The sequence below is a fragment of the Parambassis ranga genome, chromosome 6 (genome assembly GCF_900634625.1).
Source record: "Parambassis ranga chromosome 6, fParRan2.1, whole genome shotgun sequence".
In the NCBI taxonomy this organism is placed as follows: domain Eukaryota; kingdom Metazoa; phylum Chordata; class Actinopteri; family Ambassidae; genus Parambassis; species Parambassis ranga.
Window position 1 is genome coordinate 3,638,137 of NC_041027.1, and position 20,225 is coordinate 3,658,361.

At 41.0% G+C, this 20,225-nt stretch overlaps 1 long non-coding RNA gene across 1 annotated transcript in view; it reads left to right on the plus strand.

Annotated features, from left to right (window-relative positions):
• LOC114437563 (uncharacterized) overlaps positions 1 to 17,696 on the plus strand; it is an 87,655-nt gene extending 69,959 nt beyond the window's left edge. The window contains exons 3-4 of the long non-coding RNA XR_003670915.1: positions 7,390 to 7,433; positions 17,370 to 17,696. This is a non-coding gene — a long non-coding RNA (uncharacterized LOC114437563). The remainder of the gene's footprint in view (positions 1 to 7,389; positions 7,434 to 17,369) is intronic.
• The last annotated feature ends 2,529 nt before the right edge of the window (positions 17,697 to 20,225 follow it).

Sequence of the window (20,225 nt, forward strand, 5' to 3'; positions counted from 1 at the left end):
AACATTGATGTCCCACTGTCTCCCGAGTGCTCGCATTATTGCGTATTTGTGTGTATGTAACAAGCGGCAACCTTCGGGGCACAAAGTTGAAGCCAATGCGGTAGTGTCAAAACTTGTAATTCATGCCGCAACTGCTGGGGGCTGGCTCCAAAAGCGAGTAATTTTCCATAGACTCCCATGTTAAAATGGCCGACTTCACAGCAGAAAATACATGTTTACAGCCTGCTACAAATAACCACTCTGGTCTCAGATGATAGGTTCTCTTCTAGTGTCAATTGTACGGGGGGTGAATTTTTTTACAAATCACTCGTTTCAATTGTATTCGGACTTAAAATTACGCCACTTGAGTGACAGACAGTTGACGTATCACAGCGTGAGTTTCCTGCTTCCATGATCGCCCGCCCCCCTAAACCCCGCTCGTGCTCCCCCTCTTTGTCCATATTTGGATTTTTGGTGGACGTGACGCTGCCAACATGGCGGCGGTCATCACGTCCCGAAACCTCCAACCGAGCCTCGAAACGGCTCTTCAGAAACAAACGGGTGACGTCACGGAAGCTCTGTCCATAGTTTTTACTGTCAATGGTATGTAATAGCGTGAATGATCGAAGGAGTGAGAGCTCTTACCGTTATTACAACAACTTTAAACAACACACACATTTTTGGGCCATGAGAACAACCGGGAAAAACAGGACTTTACTGCTGGACTCAGGATGTGGATGAAGAGTGATGGAGTCATTTGGCGCTGTGTTTTTATAATGCCCCTCAATCATGATGCCGGTGTGCTGGCAGTTAGCTAATTAATTAGCTAACCTAAGTCCATCCATCAATGGCGGGCTGATTAACATTAAACTACACCTTGTTAAACCTTGTTATGTTAAGAAGACGCAGCAGACATGTCATGTGTGAGACGTCAGGTGAGACAGGGCACTGTGACACAGGCTGTCACATCCTAGTTTTGCCCTTAAATATTTTGTACTTTGTACTTTTATACTTTAAAAACCCCTTGCTTCTGTACTTCAATAGAATAAGTAGAAATGTTGTACTTTCACTAAAGTATTTTTAAACCCCTGTGTCTATGCTTCCACTTAAGTAATAAATGTGTGTACTTTTGACACCACTAACAGTTACATTTGTGTATGCATGTGTGACCATCCCTGCCTTTTATGTCAGCAGGCTCATCTGCGATTCTGTGGAGCATGTTCCCAAAAGGGACAGACCCACAGGTGTTTTAGACACTATAGTGCCCTCTCGCTCTTATTTGCGTACACAGATGTTTAAGCTTCCACCCTCTTAACACTTGGGTAAAATCCCCTAAACCTCATTCTAAGCCATACAACCTGAAATTTCATTGAGACTGTTTGAATATACTCTAAAATATAGACTTTTTTTCTCTTGCCTGGTGCGGATTTCTCCAATTCTGCCTAGCTGTGATACTGTATCCTTGTGTGTGTGTGTGTGCGTGTGTGTGTGGTGTGTGGCTAGTGGATGTTATGAATGAGCTGCAGCTGCATGGCCCACTGGTCAGTATGGACAGTTGATGAATGAAGTTTAAATTATTAAAATAAACTGCTTGACCTCTGTGTCTCTTCACCCATATCTTTTTCACACATCTGGCTTTACAAAGATGCAAAATTTGTTGATGCAGTAGACACATTCAAACATAGGTAACCACATTTGTTTATGCACTCAGTAGAAACACCCATGAGATTATGAATTGATACTAATTTTGTGAAACATCAGGAAACATGCTTTGCGTAAAGCAAAAGGAGAAAATATGGTGGTTAGACAGACCACAAAAAGATATGTTAGCAATAAGGGTTGTGCTGATAGTGACAGATGGACAGAGATGGGGAGGTGACAGAAAGAAAGGGAGACAGGGCTAGTGATGGATGGACAGATGAAGAGAGAGAGAGAGAAGAAGGGCTGTGGTAAGGACAAAGACATCAGTCACGTTTAGGGTTTTTTTTTTATTTCCCTCCTCCCCTTCTGTGAGTGGACCTTGATCCAAGCCACACAGACTCTACTCTGTCATGGTGTGTGTGGCCCTGTGTCCGTGTGGGCCTGCAAGTGGTGACTAGACAAACCATGACTCAGCAGAAATCAAGCAACATAGAATAGTTTTTTAAAGCAGGCTACATATTAGCTGTATTCAAAACACAATCGATTCGAGCACATCATTTTCTTCATCACTTCTATTAGCTACTGACAAAAGCACGTGGAAATTACTTGTTGCTTGTTTATTGTCACAGCATGTTTTATAATTTATGTAACTTTTCTGCCACTGCAGCCACAAGTGTCAGACATATATGTTAATATATGCTAAAACAGCTCACAAAGCCAGCTCATTTAGTCAGTTTCAGTTCCGAGGAGTGATCAGTCATTTACACAACAAATACAATATAAAGTTTGCTGACACTGACCACTAAAACCTCTTTTTTTAAAAGGAAGTGAAGAAAAATGATCCAAGATAAAACAAGTTCTGGTTTTGAAAATGATAGTGAAATGCATCTTAAAAGGTTTCTTAATCCCTTCAGGGATAAACAAGTTTAGCAAGTAGCAAATGGCAACTGAATTATGCTGAAAATTAATAAAGCTTTAATTCACCTGTTTAGAAGTTAGTAAATTGTGTGTTGCACTGTTATTGAGGTGGTCAGATTAAGTCAACAACATATGTGGAGTTTTACAAATAAACACATTTTTATTTATTTACTGAATGTAATCCACTTTACATTTGTGTGTTACCCTGCATCCCAGTGTGTGTATGTGTGATTATGTGTTTGTGTGTGTGCGTGGGTAGGTGTGTGTCAAACACTTGCACTTGCAGTTCCTGTTAGGGAGGTCTGCTGCTCCTGGCAAACAGTGTCTGGTCTTATCTCTTGTGTTTTATGTTTCTAGCAAGCCAAGGGCACAAGCAGCCCTTTGTGGCCAAGAGGTGGCTGGTCTCAATCCAGAACGACCCATGCAGCTGTTCACCACTGCTGGTCATATCCATGTGTGTGCATGCCTGTGTTTGCGGGGATACATGTGTATAAATGTCAGAGTGTATTTTTGTAATACAGGGGATGTATATCTGTTTGTAAGTATACAATAGTTCATTTTTTTAATTAAGAATATTTTGACATGTCATTACTCATTTCACCCTGAGTGACACATGGGAGGAGTGTATTCAATAGGGTAGAACTCCAGCCCAATATATTGTCAATTCATGTGTCCCTTTCTGTGGATTTCTCTTTCTGTCCTTCACCTGAACTCTGGTGACACCCCCAGTTTCATGAGTGGAGGTTCCCTGCTCGATAACACAAAGAGCATTGTGCGTGTGGCCCATTAAGGACTCCTAAAAGGAACCATCGGCGAAGCCAGCACAAAGCCACGTGCTGTGTTGGCAGTTGAGTGTGGAGAGGGCAAGAATGTGGCCCCCAGACTCAGCTTCTGATCATTCAGTGTGTTAGAGAGAGAGAGAGGAATAGCAGGCATGCTTTTGGGCGTTAATGATGCCCAATCTCTGGAAAAAAGCCCACGTACACTGTTAACCATTCCTCATATTTAATTTACTAGAGATGTACTTACATACTCAAATGTACTCTCTTTGACACATTCCTGTGTCTGATCATGTTTTTTTCACATGTCCTAGTAGTCCTTTATTCACTGTTTGTTCACATGCGTATAATGTTATTCTTAGTGACTTTGACACATTCACACACTGGAGCAGAGCATCTCTTCCTCTCTATTCACCCACAGTTATTGTGTTCTACAGGCATCAGTACTTGGTTACCGCTCATTTAGATGTTGTTATATTACCCAGTTGTTTTTGAGTTCCTTTGAAGCTCAATTTAACTATCACCATTTTGGCAAAAGTGAACTCAATCCAAGGCAAAAATGGGCAAAGCGATGGCGTGTAGTGAGAACTACTGAAACCACTTGCTAACATACCTTTAATTATGCATACCTTTAAGCTTAAAAATGTTACAGTGAATGATTTACATACAAATGATCCCCCTCTTCAGTTGTCAACTATGCAGAAATTATCCAGAACCAGATCAATTAACATATTTATTTTAACATATATTTTTGGGATTGACTTGCTTTTGGAGCTAGCGCAAGTGACCATTAAATGACAGTTTGTGACACGGCTGCTTTGTTTTTGTTTTTTTGTTTTTTTATCACCAGACATTACTGCATGGGTACTGCTTTTATTTGGTATTAAATTTAGACATAATCTGTAATTCCTCCTCAGTTCCAGCACACCTGATGTTTCAACTGTCATGGCAAAATCCCTCAAAGATGCACTTATTAGTTCAAAGGTCAGTGTCAGCGACCTCACACATTATTGTTCAAAACTCTGGAAGATTATTATAACAAAATTTCACCTAAATGTCAATAAATGTATACTAAAAATAATGTTATCATAAAGATAAATACAGTCTCCAAGTGAAGGAAGCATGCTTCTCACTGGGAGTATTTAAAGTGCAGATGATTCTGCGAATGAAATTACTCCAAAATCCTTAAAATATGAGGCGGACATATGTGGATGTAAACCATTCTTTATCATCCATACAAACCTTTGTGTGATCACAGGTGTACATCCTATCTTCAATTGCTTGATGCTGTTATCACTGTGACTCTGCTTCAACAGGTCATATTTGTTGCACTTGGTGAAACAAAAACTATTTGAGATTCTTTGACTAGTAAAAACATGTTGTTTCTACTGCAGCTGTCACCATCCATCTTGTTCACTCCCATTTGAAATGCATCGCCTGAGTCGACCTTTCACCTTCATGACCATGTCACTTCCTCTCTTCAGCAGTGTCCCAATCCAGGGGGAAGGGTAGACAGGTCACAGAGGTTAGCAGGTTGAGCTGTCAGCACTGGCTTCATGTTTTCAAGTGGGGCCTGTGAAGGATGGCTGTGGGATGCAGAGAGACGGCAAATCGATGTGTGGGGTCACATAAGATCTGATTTATTACTTTTATCTCTATAAACTCCATGTTATTTAACTCACTTTTTCAAAACACTCCTCTCGTCTCATCTGCCTTTCTCTCTTTAGGACTTTATGTTAACACCTGTCCTTCATGTTGGGATAAAATGCTTTCCCAGTGTGTCAACCTAATTGAGATTTACGTATATTTGTAACACTGACGTATCCATTTTCACCTTTCCGCACCCCCAGATTTCCTCCTCGTCTAGATCATTGACAGTGTAGCTGTACTTGTGATGAATACTGTAATAAAGTGTGACATTTCTAGTTTTATTAAAAGATACTATGGGGTTCTTTCATAAGAACTAAGTCACTTTTAACATCCACCCTCAGTCTTAAAATTTCACCCATTCGTGCTATTCCCATTCTACATTCTTCTTCTGATTTGTGGGTTTTTGGGTGGGGATGTGTCGGAACATAAATTGGAAATTAATTCTTTTCAATTCTTTTAATAAGTTATCTAAACAAAATATAATAGTTTATCATAAAGAAGTCAAAAAAGAGACAAAGTCTCCCTTTCTCTTTAAGACCAAGTGATACTACCTTGAAAAACAGCACAGCAATCCAGTGCTTTGTGCCATTAAGTGAATGCAGCTCTTACCTTCTCTTTCCTTTTTGTTATTCTCTCGCCTTTCTTTTCTTCATTGAATGTTCTCTTTATCCTACCTTTATCTTTCATGATCTGAAACATCTTTGTGATTGTGTCTTTTCATTTATTTACCTGTCTTGTGACCTCTGTGTAGAAACATCTGCCTCATCATACCAGCAGAAGACAAATAAAGCAAGCCCCAATTCCCAAACAAAGGAGCGGTGGGAGCACTGTGGTCTCCCAGTCAACTGTTTTTCCCCCAATCAACCTAGGGTTGAAAAGATAGGTGAACCTCCCTGAACAAATGCTGAGGAGACCAAAGTGTTGACTGAAAGTTACTTTCAGTCTTTACTTCACATGGGATTGGCTATTTGCACAGGCTTTGGACAGATACACAAATCAAAGTGTGTGTCAAAACGGAGAGATTAGGGAGCCAGAATAGGTCTGGGATTGTACCTGCATCCTTGTCTCTTTGTTGTCACCCACCTGGATGAACTGTTAACATTGTGTTACACACAAATAGATACACAGAGTGACTTTCTAAAACCCTGATAAAAACGCAGCTGTTTTGATCTCCTGCTTCAGAGAAGGAGGGGTCATAAAAGGCTGTTTGAATAACTAATGAGAGTAGCATTGTTCAGAGTGGGAGATTCCCGTTCCACAGAAGCATTCGGTCGCTCTTGGTGTGGCCTCTCCCAGCAGCTGCTGTCATTTTAGGAGTTAATGCAGACCTTAAAACTGATTCACAAGTCAGCACACTCAGATGTAGACCTAAAGGGAAAGACCAGCTTTCAGAGAGAAAGGGGAAGTTGTAACTCCTGTGCTAGAGCTGTGGGATTTGTCATTCATCAACTGTAATAAATATTATCAGATGTCATCAGACTGGTTTGGATAGAGTTCCAGCACAATGCATACAGTCACGTCGGGTTCCACTGAAATTCCTGGTGTAGTTGTTTTAGATTTGTTTATCAGGAAGTGGGTAACTGCTGCACTGTGCCAGAAGCTCAGGTTTCAAAGACAGGCATGGATAAAGAAAGATATTTAAAAAGCCATCTCAGACAATACAGGATCTTAAGTCCTGGATGCCTTGCTCTTCATTCATCTGATCCCATTTCCTGAGTTCTGAAGATCGAGGGATCTAATTCAAACGTCTTTGTTTTTCACCTGCTTTATATTCCCAGTGTGCAAATATGTGTTTTGACAACTTCACTTTTCAATGACTTCCACAGCTTCTCCACCTTCACTGCTCCATCACTCCTTCATTCCCCCTATGTGAATTAAACCTTGCTCTGTAGGAACTCCGGAGGGAGGGGAGGGGTGGGGCATTACCTTTCGGAAGTGAAGCTAGCTCCCTGACCCACCATGGTGAAAGGCCCTTAGGCTTTGTTGCATTGCTCACATAAGATGATCTCTATGAGGAAGGCAGGAGATTACACCTGATAGGAAGGAGACTTAGCATAAAGTCAATCGGCTCCTTTGTGGAATAATCAGCTATTCTCATCTAAGTCATTGTGGTGAGTGATAAGGCCTTGATTGAGTTGAGGGGAGGAAAAATAGCAGAGTGATGTATGAACCCAGCTTCAGTGATCCCTTTACATGAAACCAGTGTTGTGAGAAGAAGTGCACTTGGGAGGAAGACATTTTGCTAGAACAACTGAACTAAAAAAGTGTAAAGATGCACAATTCAACAGGACAGTGGAAAGTGCGTCAGAGCATATTTAACCTGAGTGTCAGTAATACGAATTTTCAATTATTAGCATCATCACAGTGCTATCTCATTTTATGTCATCATTACTCAATATCCCCTTTTTCCTGTATCTTATAGGAGTGGGAGTTTGTCAGTGTGATGTACTCAGGAGGGGAACACAGGTAAGATAAATTACCTTGTTTCAGCTGATAGACGTGGTCTGTTACTCCACTGTTGTTTTTTCATGTTTTCAAAAGCACACTCTCATGCAGAGGCAACAGAATGGGTCGATTGTCAGTTATTTCAAAATCAGCATAGTATGTGAGAGTATGCATATAGGAGACTGAGTAGTTAATGTGACATGGTTTGGTAAGGTTAGGGCAATCGAACTACATGGTTAGCATTAGGAATAGTTTAGTTAATGTTTAGTGGTGGGCAAATTACAAACAGACTATATAAGGATGGATAAGCCTCTTTGATGTCACTTATAGATATCCTGAAAAGCAGTTAAAAACCTTAGTGTAGAGGCAGTAGTCATCTCAACAGCGGCTGATTCTTTCAACTCAGCAAATCTAAAAATGGTCAAAGAGCCTGTACATTTAGTTGAGCTGAGGTTAAGGAATGAACACTTAGCACAACAACTCACTAAAACTGTTATCCTCCAGTGGCCATTTGAAGAACTGCAGTGTTTGGCTTTATTTCCAGCCCTTGAAGATGGGCTGCTTTCACCTGTTTCAATCTCAAGCCAAAGTAGCCATTCAAATAGGCCTAGATGATGAGATTTGCAGTAAACAGACATATGTCAGATGGAACTTGGGAGTATGTGTGTATCCTCAGAAAACACTTCAGTTACATTGATACAGATGATATATTAGAGAGGAAAGAATTAATCAGATGTTGAAATAACTTTAAAAGAAGCACTCTTTCTCACAGAGTAGTTTGTCTCAGTGGATAGCCCTGCTATCCCCAGATGCCACCATCTCTGTTAACAATAGATCATAGCACTGCTGGGCTTGTAGTTTTGTTTTGATTGAAACCAGTCTCGCTGGCTTGTCTGTCTCCTGCAGGAGCCTCAAAAGCTTTCTTGTGCTTGTTGATAGTTTTCTTCTGTCATGGGTGTTTCTGGGTTGTGGAAATACTTGCTCATTACACTCAATGTGATCTTGCTTTAGAAATGAAGCATAAAATGTAACTTGTAGTAGGAGATGCTGACATTCATTTCTCAGTTTAGTTACAGTCGCACTGCTCATGTTTGTGACATGCATCTATTTTGACACATTGCAGGTGTATAGGTCCCTGAGAAAGCTGTAGCTTTCAGTAAAGGTAAAGGTCAGCAGGGATTCTATTATTGACCTTGTTACTGTCATTTTCAGTATCACAATGATGTGATACCACTTTTTTGTCTTTTTCTGCCATTGAAACCATGCAAGTATGGATTCCTGTAAATGTTAGCTTTAGGTGGTTTCTCTACCTCTATCATCTTTGCTCACAATGAGTGACTTGCTTTGTAAATTTCTAACTAAATGTTTTTTGCACCACGTGCAGAAATTTCAGTACGAGATTTTTTGAATTTTAACATTTTTTGAGATAAGCATATAAATGTTTAGGTTCTTATCTGTATTATAAAAATGCTTTAGATTAGGTAAAGGTAAAATATAAGTGAAATAAATATGTATTAAATGTAACTTTAATAATGCTTTTTACAACACAAACTATGATGGGGAAAGCCACCACAAGTCACAAGTGGCACTGCCCTCCCTACCAGCTATGGACAGTGTAGGAATGTAAGGTTATGGCAAAGACAGCTGCAAAGTAAAGTGGGGAATGCAGAAGTAATAGATGATTAGAGTGTGCAAAATGGTTGCAAAATGTCCATCTTACAGTTTGCCACATGCAATATTCATGAAAAACAAAACAAAAAAAAAACCAATACCATACTATATAAACCATATTCTGGTCACTTTAGTAAATATTTCATTAATAGGCATTAACATACAAGTAGGAGTTTTTATGCACTGGCCCTACTCTGCAGTGGCTTAAAAATCCTGTAAATAGTCATCATTCCTTCACAGTGTACTGTATTTGGTCAAGGTCAGCCAAGAAAAAAAATGCATACAGTGTAGTTCAGTGTGAAAGAGGAATCCCAGCTTAAGTGGGTGCTCACAGGGTGACTGGATGCTTTTGACATCTGGCTTGCTTTTGAGCAGCAGCAGTAGAACACTTTTGTTCACAAAGTTTGCCTGTTCGGATTAGGTCTGTGCAGTTGCTCTGCTGCTCACATCTGACCAAACCTGGAACGAGTAGGACAGAGGTGGTGCTTCTGTTGAGTCATTTTGTACAATTGTATAAATAATGTGTTGCCAGTGCTTAGTGTAAACCTGTAAGGCAAACCTACTTATATTTAACTCTATCCAAATATGCTGCTTTTAAAAAGCCTTTATTTTTTTTATAGGTAAAATCTCTCTATTGGCAGTTTTGCTGTTTATAATATAATAAGCATGAATCTTCTGGGTTAGGTCTTTGTTTTCTTTATGTTCTTCGTGTTTTACCTGCTCCAGATCCACCCACCCACCCACTCAAACACACCCACACCCATAAAGGCAGTCCTAGTGGTTTGGCATGCAAGGAAGAATGTTAAACACACACAGCAGTACACAGACATGCGGATGCTGCCTGACTTCACCCCCATCCTCGTCCTGTCACAACCACTGTACAGTTTATTCTCCAGCCCACTATGTTTGCCATCATGAACAGCACGAACAGCTGCTCTGGCATCCTAATCTATCTGTCCTTCTTATTAGTCTGTCAGTTCTCTTTGTGCTTCTTCTCCTAACTTGACAAGCAAGCAGCGTGTTTGTTTAATTTGCCCCTTATTTGCATAATGGCAGGGCGGCATCAACTCATGTAAAACTTGCATAAACTTGTTTTTTATAACCAGGCAATGTCTTGTATTTGTTTTTTTTGTCTTCATGGGACTGCAGGTGTCAGACTCTCCACCCTGGTGCTGCAGTAACATTTTCTCTCCTGTCTGCCTACACACCCTTCTGTTAGTGCCGCAAACCTTTGTAATTCATCATCTGGTATTTCTTAGCCCATTCCAAGTATTTGGGAAGTGGTTTAGAGACACTACCAGTCCTCTGTGAACACAAAGTTAGACAGACATCCTTTGAAGTTGCCTGATGCATTCAGATGGTGTGGCAATTTTAGTGCCTCTTGGGTTCAACTGATTCGGTTTCTGTAAAGTGTTTTAGAGTCCGTGGCACTACCCCTTTAGAAACCACCAGTCTAAGGAGGATTTGAGGCAGAGGTTTGTTCAACGTCTGGCAAGTTAGTTATAGTTTTCTGACAAACAAACCAACCCTGACATTTGCCTGTGTGATTTTTACTGTGTAGTTCGCGATTGCGCCTCTAAAAAATAATCCCTGCCAAAACCTGCCACTAGAGGGCCATGTTCAATGAACATAAAGCTAAGTTTAGGCATGTAAACAAACGAACAAATCTGTTGATTTTTCTCTGAGTACAGTGTCGATAAATTGTGTTTAGACAGATCAGCAGACAGGATGAACAACTAATAATAATAACAACCGTAGATCAAGCCACAGTCTTGGGAATCAGAGACTGTAGCAAGGATGGTTTGTTGGTGCTACAGAGGATCTGACTCTCTAAATAGCTCTTGTGTGGGCCCTTTCAAAATTTTAGAATAATAACCCTCGTCACCCAAAAGGGAAAAGGCAAAGTTCTGTCCTTCCCAGAGATTATGGTGGGAAGAATCGATGACTTCCTCTGTATTTCTCCCTCAAGGGACATGGGGACAAAGTCTCACTGGTATTAATAGTAGTCCCCTGATAAGCAATCCAGAACTCTGTGTGGTGTCACAGCCTATCGTCTCATTGTTGCAATTTCGTCTTGTTATAGTATCAAAGAGCTCTCATGGAATATACATTTCCTCTTCTTCCTGTTTTTGTTCAGCCTCCTGCGCTCCACCGTACATCACAACCTTCTGACTGTACAAAAAGAGAAACTTGAGTGTTCCAGTCAAGTGTTCAGTAGACACTTGACACTTCAGCTTTCTGTTCAGGGTGTGATGCTGGCCACTGCCCTGTGTCACTACTGGTGACTTCTATCGTAAAATGGGAGAGAGCAATAGTGATATCCCTCTCGCACTGACAAGGTTGTTAGTCTGAATGGTTACGCTGCATGTTTGCCTCAGGGCCAGATGAGCCATTCACCCTGACACATTGGTCACAAAAGAGGCTGTAAATGCTGCTTTTCAATTATTTCATTGTTTCTGAAAGCACAGGAAACCTCATGTAACACTTGAATATATAGGTTGTGTAAAAACCTTTGGTAAAGGCCACTACAAAGACAAGAGTGGAAAGGATATTGATATATTAATTGACTTTTTGTTTATTTTTTAGATTCTCAAAGAGATTTTTTAAATTCTCAGCTGGTTTGATAGTTTAAATGCCCCAAATAGGTTCTCTAAAGGGAAAGCATGGGAAAAATAGCTGTCGTTGTGGAAACTGCTGGGAAAAGACTTGGTTCTCATTGGTAGCAGTGCAGGGCATTGTGGGATGTGAGAGAGTCTGTTTTGCTCCCTGTGAGAAGGAGAAAACATGGAAACATGGGCACAAAAAAACACAGTAATAAGGCCATTAGACTAAGCAGAACTAACTACAGTTAATGCTCTGTTGGCTCCACTTCTTTCAAAGATGGGAAGATGAAAAAAGATGCTTAGTGACAGCAGCTGCACGTGTGGCAAGGTGGGCCGAGTAGCTGTACTCATCAGTCAGTTACTGCAGCCGATTTAAAATCCCCTGACGTCAGCACAAGCCATGGTGGCCTGCATACCGACATACCAGGTTGATGGTTGCCAGCCCATTAGTGTGGCCCAAGTGGTGGAGCCCACCCAGGACTGCCAAGCCTCTGCTGCCCACCTTCTGCCTTCCTGCCCAGCCCTGGCTTTGGATCAGAGACAGGGCGCACGTCAGGGGACAGGGCTAATGATGGCCGCAGCGATGCCATCCCTTTCAAGCACCAACCCAAGAGTACAATTTTGGCTAATGCTATTTCCTGCAGATAAGATGCAAACAAGCTCCTTTTACTTCTTTTTCCTCATCAGAGGTTTCGGAGGTGAAAGGAGGGTGAGCAGTAGCAAAATACAGTAGGTGATTGAGTCCTTTCTCTGTCATCATCAGCTGGTTCAGTGTCCACTATAGCTGCTATCAAATTATATTAAATCCAGAAAGCATGGTACACTGAATGGAATGAAATATAAATTGGCACAGAACTAGTTATCTGTATCAAAGCATTTTGCCTTCATCAGTCCCTAAGTGGTTTAATGAAGGCTGTGTAACGTGATTATTTTACTCACCCAAGACTTTCTAAATTGTTTCCAGCTTAAAGCAAGATTGTTGGAGATTTTCATGCTGGATGGAAATGTTTTTCAGTTATGTGGTTACACATTGTCTTTGAATGTATTAACTGTGTGTGAATATATACATTTAATGTAAAAATGCTAGATATTAAGCAATTAGGATTTGGTACTCACATGCATACAAGAGTTATTAATCTCCATCTTGGGGACAAAATCTCTAAAACAGTAACACAAATATGTGGCAAATGATATTATATGTTACATATGCCACACAATGATAAAGGTTGCAGAAATGTGCTATAGTCATAGGTTTTATTTAGATTATTGTTTTACGATAACGTGCTATCCTTAACTAGTGTACAAGACTTAAACGTGCTGGCAGTCTTCGCAGTCCTTTGATAATTATGGCAGAATCTATTAATCGCTGTGAGTTTGAAGTTGAAGTGACATTTTTTTCAGCAACATGTTGGTGACCTCAGATGCCACACACAGACAAATATAACTGCATTTGCAAGTGCAAAACAACATATATGTATTTATTTTATTTGGTGTACCAATGACACAGATTTAATCTGTCACCTGCTACATTATTGCATGACCCCCATTCTCAAGCAAACTGGAGGTAATGTCAGTGTGAATTCATGTCTATGCAATATGGGGACTGTTCACCTCCCCTTAACGGGTTGATTCCTCTTGCTGTTTTTCCACTGGAGGTACATAGCCAAAAAGTGGTGCAGGAACGGTCGCCCAGCAGTTACAAATCTGATACAGGTGATATTTCCATCCGTTCAGTTAAAGCCCTGAACTTCCTTGTTGTCTCTGGAAGCTCTCATTCATCCTGGTCATAGTCTCTCCCGAGTGGCAAAGCATCTTCAGTTGCCTCAATTTGAACCTTTGGAAATTCTTGTTGGTCCATTTCTCCACTCCACTTCTCTTTTTCCATATCGTCTTCTTTTTTATGTTCTTGTTTGTGTTGCTTCTCATAGATCTCTGCACAAAACAACCCCTCAAGACATCCTGGAACATCCTGCACTATCCTGCAGTAGAACCCCACCTGTTAAATGTACAAGTTTCCCTGTACGTCATCTTGTAAATATCAAAACTATTAACATGTAAATGGTATCGACACATACATCTATGAGTTAATCAGATGAGAAAAATACACCCAATGTGTTTCCTCCGCCTAATGTACGTCATAAAAACATGCCAGCTGTGTATAGTGAGTGTGTGCTCTGTGTTTGTGGATCCTCTTGGCATTTGGCATTATCTTTCCGCCTGTCTCTTCCCTCTCTCTCTCTCTCTATCGAGGACAACATTGTCGTCAGAGGGGATGCGTGATGGCTGGCAGGCTCTGAGCTGAGCGTGCACATCTGTCCACGTGCCCCTCTGATCCCAATCATTCATAAATTCAGCCAGAGAGATTTGTATCCACCATCCGCCCTGCAGTGTCTCTTATCGCTGTCCCCCACCTCCCTTTGGCTATTAGGAAGGAATGAGATGTCACAGAACACATACAAACATGCTGTCTGATGGTGTTGACAGCTGTTTGTCTTCCATGATTTGATTTATTTCTATTTAACTAATGCAATCTTTTATGTTAAATGTTTCTTTAAGAGGTGACTTCAGTCATCCCTCCTGCCTAGTTTCATTTTCTCTACGGTTTCTCACCATTTCTCCCTGTCCCCTGGCCAGAAGAAAAGCAGTGAAATTTCCCCTTCAGTCATTTAGCCCAGATTCCACACTGCAGGCAGGCAAGCAGGCAGTGTAGAGGCTGTAACTTACCAGAATGTAAATAGAGCAGTGTTTTTCACATTACTTCACCACTTATTTTTAGTAGCTGAACAAGAGCAGGCAAGGGTGTGCCTTTTCAAGCCCCGACTGTAAGTCTTATCAGCTGAATACACAGAAAAAAGAGAAAATTATAAGTCAAACAAAACAATAATGACCCAATACAGGAAGTGATGTGTTGATTCATGGTTTAAGTTTTAACTGTAACTGGCAGACAATACTGGAGCCACTTTTTTCAACATAGCGAAAGAATGCTGTCTTGCTGCCTGTTTTTTTCTTTTTCTCCTTGATGAACTGCAAACTCAAGATGTCATACATTCCCATGTTAGTTTCAAATGGTCTAAAGCTGTGTTTGCAACTGTTATATATAAACACTGCATTTTTCTCACAGGTGAAACCATTAAAGTTCATGCAATCAAATGCACATTTATATATCTATTGTGTGCCTACCAGCCCAACCCCCTATGTTACTCTCAAAGAATCAAATCAGTAAATGGGTTCTAGCACATGCAGCACCTTCAGGATTGTGGGGGTGGCCTTTGTGCATGGTCTTCCTCTCCTCACACCAGGAAATGTCTTTTTCCAACACATTCTCCAAAGTACTTAATCGCTCCTTGCTCTCCAGTGACAAAGCCAAAAGTAAAAGAGATTAGTTGCTGGCAATTGGTAGCACTGTTTTAGCATTTCTGTCTTCCACCACCTCTCCTTCTCTTTTTTTTTTATTTATTGAGTTTTAAAAATAAATTCTTATTTAGTATGTATTAATACCACAATTGCAACACTTGCAGTCTGGAAAATGACACCACTAAGCAAAATCTGCAAGCTGATTCTCGAGGTCGTTCTCATGCTGCATAGATGAACTCCTGTTTTCTCAGATCACCACAGGTAACCGTTTTACAAACTAAAATGATGAAACTTTCTGTGCTTAAGCCTCTGTAGACATTATATGGAAGTGCTGTTTTCGGTGGAGTCACTGAACATGATGTCTAAGTTAAATTTCCACTGACTTAATCTGTCACTCTCTGATGAACAGTGAACTCAGAAGTCACACACATCACACACACACACACCATCTAATGTCCCTAACAGGCCTACAGGCCTGCTAGAATTACGTGCTGAATGTTTTGAATTGAGCCATCAGTAAATACAGCATAACATAGCTGTCTTTCCCTCTCCGTGATGATCTTGGTCCATAGCCATAAATACACACATGCACACTTGTGCTTGGCCTTGTCCCTGTCCAAACAGCCCTTCTATAGTGAGAGGCTCCAATGGAGTGGATCAGCTCCAGCTAAGACACCCTTTCACACTTCCTCCCTCTCTTTCTCAAAAACCCTCCCTCCTCCTGTGTGACCGTAGGGCCTTCCTTCCTTCCTCCTGACACAGAGGGCCTGGGGGAGTCACAGAGGAGTCAGGATGGCCGGATGTGCTCTGATCAAGCACACGGACAGACAGACAAACTGAGTGACAAGGAACAGACAGGCAGACCGGAGGATGCTGCTGCTACTGTGGACCTTGGGCTTGGTTTTCTTCTCATCCGGTGCTACAAGGAGAATGACATCATTCCTGTTTTGATAGGACAGCAGGAAGGTGGTGGTGGTGGTGGGGGGGGGGGTGGAAGCTAGCGGAATGTGTGGGTAGCAAGTAGTATGTGGACACAAAAGGAAACTCAACTGTTGATGAGAGAAATCAGGAGGTAGATTTTTTTTTATTTTCATACCTCCTCTTGCTAAATTACATAAATGCGTCAGGCACAAACACAAAGCGCTAGGTTGCACAGGGTTAGCAGGTGCAAGGCCTGCGTCTCACACAGGAAGAGCCCCATCTATACAGTGTACAGCAGCTCTGTACCTACTCATATAGCGAGACCAACAGCATTTCTCAGTGCAATTTATCTCATCTGCAAGACAGTCATTTCCTCTGCCATTCTCTTGGGGAAGAAAAGAAAAGAAGTAGCTGATAGAGCAGAAGGACAGAAAAACAAAATGAAAGAAAGAAGGGGAACACAGAGGATCACAACAATAGCAACTTTGCTTCTTGCTTCGTCTGTTTTTGTGTTTGTTTCTTGGAAGAGGTTACAGTTAGTGGCAGCTGTGCTTTGTTGCTGCTGCTGTTGTACAGTGCACACTACTTCAGAGAAGTCAACCTCACTGCACTCCATCCATCCACCCCATTGAACTGCCAGGTCTGGTAATCAATTCTGAGCCTTGTGCTGTCACTGCGGGCTTCTGCGCACAGCAGCTGGCTGCAGGAAGACAAGCGCTCTTCCACAGTCTGTCCAAAGATCAGCTGCACCCAGCTGTCTAGCAGCAGCCTCACTATTCAGAGCGCTGCTGCTCCTGGTAAGGGAGGCCTCTTTCACTGCTGTTTGGAGTCCCCTTCACCATACTTTATTTTTCACTTCTTCTGTCCTAAATTTTCAACTGTACAGACACATCCGCCCCTTGTACTGCACAGCAGGCCTCGTATGTCTGTCTGGGCTGGCTTTCTCTCTTTCTTTTTCTTTCTTCCCAAGTTAAATTGTCCATCTGTCTCTGTATTTAGTGACTTTTAGTCCACTATGTTCATCTTGCTTTGCTCTCTCCCAGCCATTCTCCTCCTGTCTTCATGCTGGGTCCTTCGATTAACTTTCCTTCTTTTTTTTGCCTGTTGTAGCCTTTCTTTCTATTACCTCCATCCATGTCCCTTCTGTCTCTCTGTTTTGGTACCCATTCCTCTTTTCCTTCTTTGTTGGCTGCCATGGCTGCCTCAGTTTCTCCACTCTGCAGTTCTGTCCCCTTTTTTGCCACTTGCTCTTATTTCCGCACAATTTCCATCTCATTCTTTGTCACTCTGCTGCAATCTAAACTATGCCCCCTTTTTTCCAAACATCACAATACTGTATCTTTTCTTCCCCCTTTTCTTTAGAGTAACTTCTTTTTCTGTCCCCCTTTCTGCTGTATTTTTTTCACAGGTGTCTGTAAGGCGGGGATTTACATTTTCTCAGGACAGGCAGCCCGTGGAGAGAGGCCTGCTGGCAGATCAAAGGCTCCGGCTGTAAAACGATCTGAAAGAGTCCGGCATTAGCATCCATCAGGGTACCTTGAAAGCTCCCTGATCAGCCGAGAGGGAAGCTGAGGGCCCCCCAAAGTGAAAGCCCAGTCTGGAGCGGGATGATGGAGGGGAGGGTAGAGAGAGAGAGTGGAGAGAGAGAAGGAAGGGAGGAAAAAGGGAAGAAAATTCCCATAACAAGCTGCAAATGTGATTTTTCTATTCTATTCATCCCCCATCTCTTCCTTTAACCTCTATCTCTTTTTAACTTCATATTTACAGACTAGAGTTTGAAACCTCTCCAATCTCCAATTTGTGCACCATCCCACCAAAGCCCAGAGTTTTACTACTGCACACTGAGGTCTATGTCTGGTTTGGTATTAGAGGTAGAGTGAAGGATGAATTGGCTTTGTAATGACATCAGAAGAGAGAGAAGTGTCTGATTCTTTTTATCAACAAGCATGGTTCTTAAAATAGATATTGGTACCTGAAATGTATGATATCGATCAACATTCAACCTGCATTTATGGTGTGTTCAGTACTTTGCAGTTTCTGTCTTTTTCAATGACAAAAGTAAGACTTTACTCCTCATAGATTTGAAAATCTGCATCCTTTAGTATTTTTGATAGAATCCCCACAAGAAAGGAGAGTTATAGGCACAGGTGCTGCTGAATGCAAAGATCTTTATTTTATTTATCCGGTTTTCATAGTTTTCTTCTGTTTTTGAGTTCTGAGTAAGAATGTGCGCATATGGCTCCTATGGTTAGGCCATATTATTTGAGATAATGAAATTGTTCTCATTGTCGTTAGCATGTCTACCTGACACAGAAATCTGTCTTGCACATTCAGTTGGTCCAGGTCGGAACAGTTACGTGAATGGTCGAATATCAGTCAGAACTTTTCGGATGCTTGGTTAGGTTTCTTTCCCACAGTAGACCGCCCCCATTATTCATTGGTGCTAGTCCAGTATGAATTATAGCTGAACTGGTTTTCCAAAGAATTGTGAGAGAATTGTGCATGTCTATTCTGGTTAATAACTGGGAAAACACAAGTTAAATTGTTGTCTACAGGAACATACTTGGCTGGGAAGCAGACATAGGGCTTGCATCATGTTTTATGAGTCCTTTATAAAGTTTTATTGTTTCTATGAACACTCTCGCTAGGTATCCTATATGTCCACATCTCTATATCAATGTCAAGCCCAAGAGAAGGAATGGCATGCATAAACCATCAAAAAGGGACATTTTTTAAAAAAAAAAAAAACATGATGTTTTTTGGTCCTAATCCAACTGTAGATGCCATGTTCATATAGTGTATAAATTATTTTATTGTGTATAAAATATTGCAGTCACACATACCTTAAAGAACACATCACTGTATTAAAGCACATCTACTTGCTAATTTATGAAATCTTGTGCTATAATGCATGCTTACAAATGTATGAAACATACTCAAAGAAAACCCACGGTCATGGATGCAAAGTATGTCCTACTCAGGATCACCCAAACACATACACACTCACACACACACTCCCTCGTGTGCTTTAGTGTAGTGCAGCTTGCTGACATGTGTAGAGCCTCCTGTGTGCAGGGCCAGGGCTGCATGCCACTGTCTCAGCTCAGTAATGGATGTCCCGTTTGTTGCGTGCGCGCACACACACACACACAAAGATAGACAAACAGACAGTGGTGGGGCTCAGTTTGGCTGTCCTGTCCACCCGAGGATGAGTTCCTCCTCTGTTTAGGGAAAAGGATGTGATCTCACTCGTTAAAAATCCAACCTATGTCGCTTGCCACTCATGACTTAATCCAGGCTTCTCCTTTGTGCAAGCGCCCTCCCCTTCCCCTCTTCTCCTCTTACTTTCTCTTCTCTTTATGGCTCTTCCTGTATCTCTTTCATGCCCTTACATTATGAGTGAGATTTGCAGATTCATCAAAAAAAGAAAGAAACAAATCATATATTAACATTACGCAGTTATTTCTAATATTATTGCAATATATTGAAATTAAAAATATTTTACTGGTTATTGCATGTTCATTTTTTAGCCAAAACGGTTATACTACAAAAGTGTAGGTTGGTAGAGAAAGAGTCTGTAACCGTAACTGTACAAACACACACAAAAAAGACAATATAAATGATGGAATTTTTGTAATAATTGACATTTATTACACTATTATAGAACTTTAGTCACATAGCTATGTTCCTTATTCTGATTATAAACAGCAGTCTTAATCTGAGAAACTGCAGAATCTTTATCTCAAAACTTTGCAGCATGACAATGAGCCCGTAACATACATCCACAGTCTTTAGCTAGAGGTCTTGCAACAGATAGTATTGCCCCACATAGGCCTAATCTAATCTTAACTTTGTGTAATATTTGGGATTACATAAATAGTGAGAAGACACTGAAGCAGAACCTACAGCAAAGACAAGATGTGTCCTCTAAGATACTCAGAACAAATATCTTAAAATATAGTGAAACATTTTGTTCCTTCCTTTAAAAAGTTTGCACTGTATCCATTTACACATACTTAACACATGCCATTGTGCATAAACAAAAGCCACACATTCACAAAACTAAGCTAAACTCAAAGTGGCCACTCTGAGCATGTGTTTGAAGTGTTCAACTCCAAATCTTTGTTATTGTGTTACTGAAAGACCAAGCATGTGCTTCAGATGCAGCTTCGCTCCCAGTAAATGATTGGTTTGTTAGTCTGTGGTATCGATCACTTCCTCCATCTTTTCCTCTTCAAAACACAAACAACAGCAAGATAGCCAA